This window comes from Centruroides sculpturatus, unplaced genomic scaffold, assembly GCF_000671375.1.
Source record: "Centruroides sculpturatus isolate CEXI.00-Female unplaced genomic scaffold, Cexi_2.0 scaffold866, whole genome shotgun sequence".
Classification (NCBI taxonomy): Eukaryota; Metazoa; Arthropoda; class Arachnida; order Scorpiones; family Buthidae; genus Centruroides; species Centruroides sculpturatus.
The window spans coordinates 136,391-143,810 of NW_019385250.1; the positions used below are offsets into that span (position 1 = coordinate 136,391).

A 7,420-nucleotide genomic window follows, 5' to 3' on the forward strand; every position below is an offset into this window, starting at 1 on the left:
ATTCCGTTTTATATGAATTCCATGTTGTACGAGTCACTTATATTTTACAAATACGTGTACCGGGCTGTGAACGGCTCACGTATTTGTAAAATCTAAGTGACTCGTACAACATGGAATTCATATAAAACGGAAAAATCAACAGTGTTATAGGGGGGTCGACTGGTACAGTCTATTCATATTCTAATTATTAATTAATGAACTAAACGTGTTAGTAAGATAGGTATTGCCATCTGTTGATAATTTTTATAATTTATTGTTGGGGCATGTTTTTTGCCATTTGACAAAAAGAAAAAGAAAAAAACTATTGGTAGTTTAATCCATACATACGTGTATTTAACAAACAACCCCAGTTTATTTAAAGGCTTTAGCATTGCATAACATTTTTGTAAATATACCACACTCCCACTCCTTGAACTCATCGTAAAGATTATCTGTAACTGGTGTCTTGTTTTGTGGGTTTTAGCGAAACCAAAGAGTCTGGGTATAACTGGTGTGATGTCGTTTTTATCAGTTTGAGTGGGGAGAGCAGGTTTACCAGCTTGTACGTGGTTATCTTGATTACTCTTTTGTGTGTGGAGGTCAGTATACTTCTGTCCACTATTGTACACATAGTTTCTTTGTTGACCTCATTGTTGTATGTCTTTCTGTTCATCATGACCGTAGATTTAGATTTATCCGCTCTGGTTAGAACTATATCGTTTTCCGTTAGCCATTTCTTCGAGTTGATGATATATGTCTCACAAAAAAGCTCACACAAGGCTGCTTTCCATGTGCGAGCCTCTTTTTCCGGATCCTTAAGTGGAGCGACTATTCTTTCCATTTCAGGTATAACCTTTTCAAGAGAGAGAGGAATGTGTGGTGCATAAGATGGACCTTTCTTTGTGGCCTCCAGTAGACATTTCGGGGGAACCAGTGCATCCCAACGTATTAGCTGGTTAGTTAAGGAGGTGCTACGCTTCTTGAGTTTACATAGCCATTTGATCTTTCTCACATACTTTTTCTTAAATTTGTATTCAATTCTGGTTAAAGAAGTATCTTTTGTTAGAAGCACTATGAAATTCAATCAAAGTGGTGATAGCGCATCGATAATTCTTATGCAATACATTTTAGCAAAAATAATTTTTAAAATTATTTAATCCATTAAAACATTTTTTATCGAACGCGAAGAAACAATACGCATTATGACTGAATTGAGCTACAATTCTATTAAAAAAAAATATTTACATAAATTTACTATTTTTACAACGAATTAATAATTAATTTCAAAAATTATAGTCTAATTTAATTTATTATATTAAAATATACAATCATTTATTTTTCACAAATTAATTAAATTATGAGAATAGCAAGATCTATCGGTAAGTGCGCCTCTTGCGGTGGTAATCCGAACTTTAACAATAACAAACAAAGGTAAGTGTGAGAAGCGGAAGGGTTGTTTACGTTTTAAAAGGTAGGATCATTTAAATGGTTCGTTTGTAGGAAATTGCAACAAGCCGAGCTATTAATAAACGGATAAACGCTCGAAGTATAAACTTTTATCGTGTAAGCTTTATATATGGGTACGGTTATAAACCAAAGCCTGGGGGTGGAAGAGAAAAAAAAAAGTTTTGTCCCGGATGGGAACCGAATTCACGTCCTTGAGTAACATGTCCAATGCTTTAAGCTAACGACAATACTTTGGGTGTTATTTAATTTATTCTAAGTTTTATACTTTAAAATTTAATCAAAGCAAAATGTTTATTATTTGTTTACAATATTCACAGTATTATTTTTAAATATATGAAGTTTTCTAATCGTTTTGCATGCTTCCAAGTCTTTTTTTTTTCTTTATTTCTTTCTTTTTTGCAGGAATGCACCGCTTAGTGCGGTTAAATGCAGTNCATCCTGTGATGAAATTCGGAAGTATTTACACTATAAAACAATAGAAAAAATCAAAAGAATCATTAAACAATATTCATTGATTTTTTTAAAAAAAATACAATCAAATACGTTTCGATACTTTTAATGTTGTTATTTTTATGACTGGTAGTTGGTTGGCCTTTGTTTTTTTTTCTACGTAAACTTAATTTAACCACTGACTATTAGGAAACACTATTAGGATTACAGTCGACCCCCCTATAACACTGTTGATAATTCCGTTTTATATGAATTCCATGTTATACGAGTCACTTAGATTTTAGAAATACGTGAGCCGTTCACACGTTATAGGGGGTCGACTGTAATATTTCTAATTTTGCATTATTTAACATATAATTAGATTAATTTTTAGTTTAGGTATACCAAAGAGTTTAGATTTCTGCAATTATTAAATGTTGTACTTCCTATACTATTGGATGTCTTATGCAATGTTTGTCCAGCTGTCTTGTATCTGTATTGTCGAGATTTTAATGTGGTAGCTCAGATGGTATTAGAAGGTACTTTATTTTGTTAATTATAAATCAACAGCTGTCGTAAAAATTACATTTTGCTATATTTATATCACATATAAAACAATATATAAGAAAGCATTTAAATATATAGTATTATTCATAATACAGTCGAGTCCATTAACAGAACATTGGATAAGGGAGACGATAAGAGTGCAGGATAAGGGAACATTTGTCCATATTTTCGATTTTCTCCCTATGTTTATTCTAGTCTAAGCATTTTTAGAGAAGAAGCACGCATAAGAGAGCACTATTCTATGGAAGATTTACAAAAATCTATCTTCAATCTTGCGATAATTATCGACCAAAGCACATTGCAACAAGGTTCTCTACACTATGGTATACGCTATGTTATGTGGTTAGTTTTCTAATACACGGACAGTCAAAGATTTCGTACAAAAGCAGGTTTTATCGGGCACACATATCAGTAGCAATTACACATTTAGAAGGTAAAATATATATGAACAAACGGCGAAAATCACACTTACCTTGTCATCTCGAGTGGACAACGCAAGAAGTAATTAGTGTCCAGATTTTGAAATTCACACGACTTTACTTTAAGGTTTTATTGTATTTAATGTCTTTATATTGTAAAGTACATTCCATTAGAGAGCATTCAAAAGTGATCAATCTTAGAGCATTGATTGATGTTCATTCTTTTTCAGCTAAGTCATCTATTGTATTTCTGGGAAGAAGTGAAAGTAATGTGACTAGTAAATATACTATATTTATTAATTATTTGATAGAACAATAAAATTGATGATTTAAGAATAGAAAACAAAATGAAATTACAGAAAAATTATGCGATAATGAATTTTAACGTTTCCAATTGTGGTGTAAGCTATGTAGAGCTTCTAACACACGAATGAATGGAAAGTATAAATCCTGAAAAGTATGGATGAACAGACCTGTAACGAATTATTCAAGCGTTCAAACAAATATATTGCTTATACAAAAGCAACCTTGAAAGGTCTTATACATTCGAGACTTGTAAAATATTGCTTTTTTTTCTTGGCAAATCTTCAATCAATAAGGAAAAATTATTTAAAACGTAAATTATTGTCTATACCCTTTTGAGTAAAACATATAAATGTATTGTATATCAAGATCTCTCTTATTTTCAAGTCTTGTAAAATTATATTCAAATGATTAAACCTTATCCAACCCCCTAGATGACCTTATTACTTTGGATAAAAAAATCTATTGTAATAAGGGAAGGAGGATCTATGTCTTAATTATTCATAAATACATAATGAATTTTTACATTGTTTTATGTAATTAAATGTAGCGAGTAAACAGCTAATAGAAGAAATTATCTCTTTTAACTTAAAATAAAATAATTATAATACTAAAAATTTTAATCACTGAGGAAAAAACGTTGTGTTTAATAACACCATTAAAATGGATTAATTTATTTCTCCTATTGAGAAATTGTTTGAAACAACAACAATATTAAAAGTATTTCCTTAAATTACTTTATCTTGTGTGTAGTTTTATAATAAACCTATAAAAACAATTATTAATTTATTTGTGGTTAAAAAATTCAACTTCGTAACGATATTTAAAATTTACATATTAATTTTATAAGTCTCAAATACTCTAATTTTGATTTTTAGAATCTTTAATAATAAAAAAAAGTATGTATTAGTAACACAAACTCGTGTACTTTTCAACGTTAATAAAGACAATACATGGGGTTTTTAAATGAGCTTATTGTATTTTAATTAATTCAATCCTGTAGTATTATTAATTAATTTTCCATGTAAAATATTTAGTTTTTGTAACAATAAGAAAAAAATAATAATTTCTTAGATATAAATAGGATTTGAATGAACCCTGTTTTACTTCTTTGTTTTGTAGTAATTTATTTATTTATTTAAATAGAAATAATAATTATTCTTTTAAAATAATCTATAAGAAATAACTCAAAAATTATTTTTGATTTACGATGTGAATTTTTCTTATCCGAATAGAAATCGAACATAAACATATTCATTCAACCATTTTATACTGACTGATAACTCTAATAATTGTTAGAGAATGACTCATAATTTGAAGAAAAATATCCGTGACTGGAAAATATTCTAGTTATAACACTGAAGAGGGGTTGAAAGTTCACGTCTACCCGAAATTAAGAGCTGAAATTTTGGTTTCTGTCATAGAACTTCATTCTGCTAATGTTTAAAGTATTCTCAATCAATTCTACCTCCAAAATTAAATTCTGTTCTTAATTGAAATCTACGAATACCTAGGTTTAAGTATAAGGACATAATAGAATCATCAGTAGCTTAAGTATTCTTATTATGCTGTATTATATAATGGTAATATTCAAATAGCAAACTTGTAAACAGGAAGTTTTGTTAATTAAGTTTTACATTATTAACGACAAAAATTATTCTGGGTGAATAAGAATATTGTTAGAAAGTAAGGCTGTTGAAAAGTACTATACTATACAGTAAAAAATACAGTAGTAACCAATAATGAATTAGTCAAGCGTTTAATATATATTTATACACAGGAAACCTTGAAATATCTCTTTATAATCAAACTACTGAACAATGGTAGTCGATTGCGAGGTGGCGAGTGAGGTTTTCTGTGTTTTCTTCAGGAGTTTAATATCTAAATAGATGCCAGTTTCCTATAAAGAGTTTTCCTGGGAGGCACTTTTCGTTGCCAGATTACTCATGTGTTGCGATACCATATCTCATCAAACCAAACTAAATCAAACAATATAAGTATATAGATTAACACAATACTAAGAAAGGATTAAACAGTTAGAAATAAATGGTAGTCTATGGGTATAAGAGATGGTAAGTGTCAATTTTCATTAATACTTTATAATGCGTGCTAACAGATAAAAAAACAATGTATTTACATTGTATTTAGAACAATTTAAATATTATTTACTTTTTAACTATAACATGCAATTTATTCTGATTGGAATAAAACGAAAAACTTCTTAAGACGGTTCATTTTTGCATTTTCTCTAAACTTTTATTACAGAGTTTACCATATTTTACATCCCAACCCTTCAAATAAATGTTATGTATACAATTATTTATTATGAGATCGTCACAATGCCGGGCTGCAATTTTTTAAAATCGTATTTTAAATTTATTTAGTTTAAAATATATGTTCTCCATCTCAAATTAATAGTGTCTTACCCCTGTACATTATATTTTTCCTGTTAGCAACGGAGTCGTGCCATTATCTATTTAACTCCTTACAGGGGAAAATTTTTGAATTGAAATAACGTAAATTTCAGTTTGCGTAGGAAGTTCATATATAGTTAATTTGGTCTTCCTGCCCATATCTGGTCTCAATTCAAATTGCAGCCCAATAATATAAATTTATAGAAAAACAAGTATTTTTAAAGTATAATGTAATCCCAGGATCACATTATGTGTTAAAAATGAAATTCAATACATTAAAAATAATATTTTAAAATGAAAATCAATAACAATAAATTGTACTATTTGAATAATAGTGCCAGTTATTTTATTTACTATCATTTTTCATATCAACTGTCAGAAGGTATTATTATCATAAGCTTGTTTTGCATGATAAAGTATTGTACATAGAATTTAATTAATATGTTGTAAAACGTGTGATTGTTATAATCAGATGTTTTTTCGTTCGTGATTCGCAATTCGTACTCTTATAGCAGTTGAAGATATTGTTTCAATTGAAAATCTTTCTCTCTTTCTCTCAAAAAAAGGGCTTAATGACCTGAAAAGGTCATAGTTCATTTCTATAATTATCATTTTATAATGCAGATTTTATGAACAATATTAAGTCAAAGTATAGAAATAAATTCTCATTATAAAACTAGATTAAACACAGAATGTAGAGGGAAATGTTATAGATATTTGAATCTTATTTTGTTTCAGAGATGATTAAAATTATTTCGTAAAATATGCTAAAAAGTTATTTCTACAATGGAATGATCTTTATTTATTTGCATATTAAGAAATAATTTAGATAATATATTAAACTGGAGACAGTTTAAATTCAAAAACAATCTTTCATATGTATACTGTACAATTTTTTATTTTTTTATTTTGCGTGGGGTCCATGTCTTGTAGTTTCAGTCAAGCGAATCACAGAGCATTCAGATATTATTTAAAAAATGATTGGCTAGTTGTAAATATATATTTTCAGTCACGACAAGAATAATATATACAGTAGTTAGTTACAATAGCGGAAACATACCAGACATTGTGATGTAGACACAAAAATAAACGTTAATAATGAGTTCGAGAAGATTTAATAGGTCAATAATCCCTATATTTATCTCGTTCGATATCGATTTGCATAAATGGTATTGTGATAAATGTCGATACGCTCTTCAAGAACAATTTTTCGAAGAATTTATCGTATGTATTTTATTTTATAGTCAATTAGAAGTATTTAAATTGTCTTGAGAAGTTAATCGATTTGACATTTTAATAGTTCCAAATTTAAATCTGTAATTTATTTTTAATAATTGATATTCCATATCAATCTGGTAGCTTTGAAATACTTCCCCATTAAAATTTGATAATCAAAACAATCATACTAGAGTGGAATTCGAATCCTCTATCTGATGAACTACAAAACAATGTCTTAAGACATATACACATGAATTCATGAGCTACTCTTCATGTATAAATAAATAAATATGGTGAGGTAGATATTAAGAAAAATATCTATTTACACACTATAACTTAACTCTTATTACATTTTGAATTATTTGGACTTTAGTTTGGCAAATATTGCTTATAACTTAGGCTATATCAAGAACACGAAATACAGATACAAGTCGACCCCCCTATAACACTGTTGATAATTCCGTTTTATATGAATTCCATGTTGTACGAGTCACTTATATTTTACAAATACGTGTACCGGGCTGTGAACGGCTCACGTATTTGTAAAATCTAAGTGACTCGTACAACATGGAATTCATATAAAACGGAAAAATCAACAGTGTTATAGGGGGGTCGACTGGTATA

General features: G+C 28.8%; 1 protein-coding gene across 1 annotated transcript in view; it reads left to right on the plus strand.

The window, feature by feature from the left end:
• The first annotated feature begins 6,664 nt into the window (after positions 1-6,664).
• LOC111636725 overlaps positions 6,665-7,420 on the plus strand; it is a 31,592-nt gene continuing 30,836 nt past the window's right edge. Inside the window, exon 1 of the mRNA XM_023382032.1 lies at positions 6,665-6,802. The gene's annotated coding sequence lies outside the window, so the exon portion shown is untranslated. The remainder of the gene's footprint in view (positions 6,803-7,420) is intronic.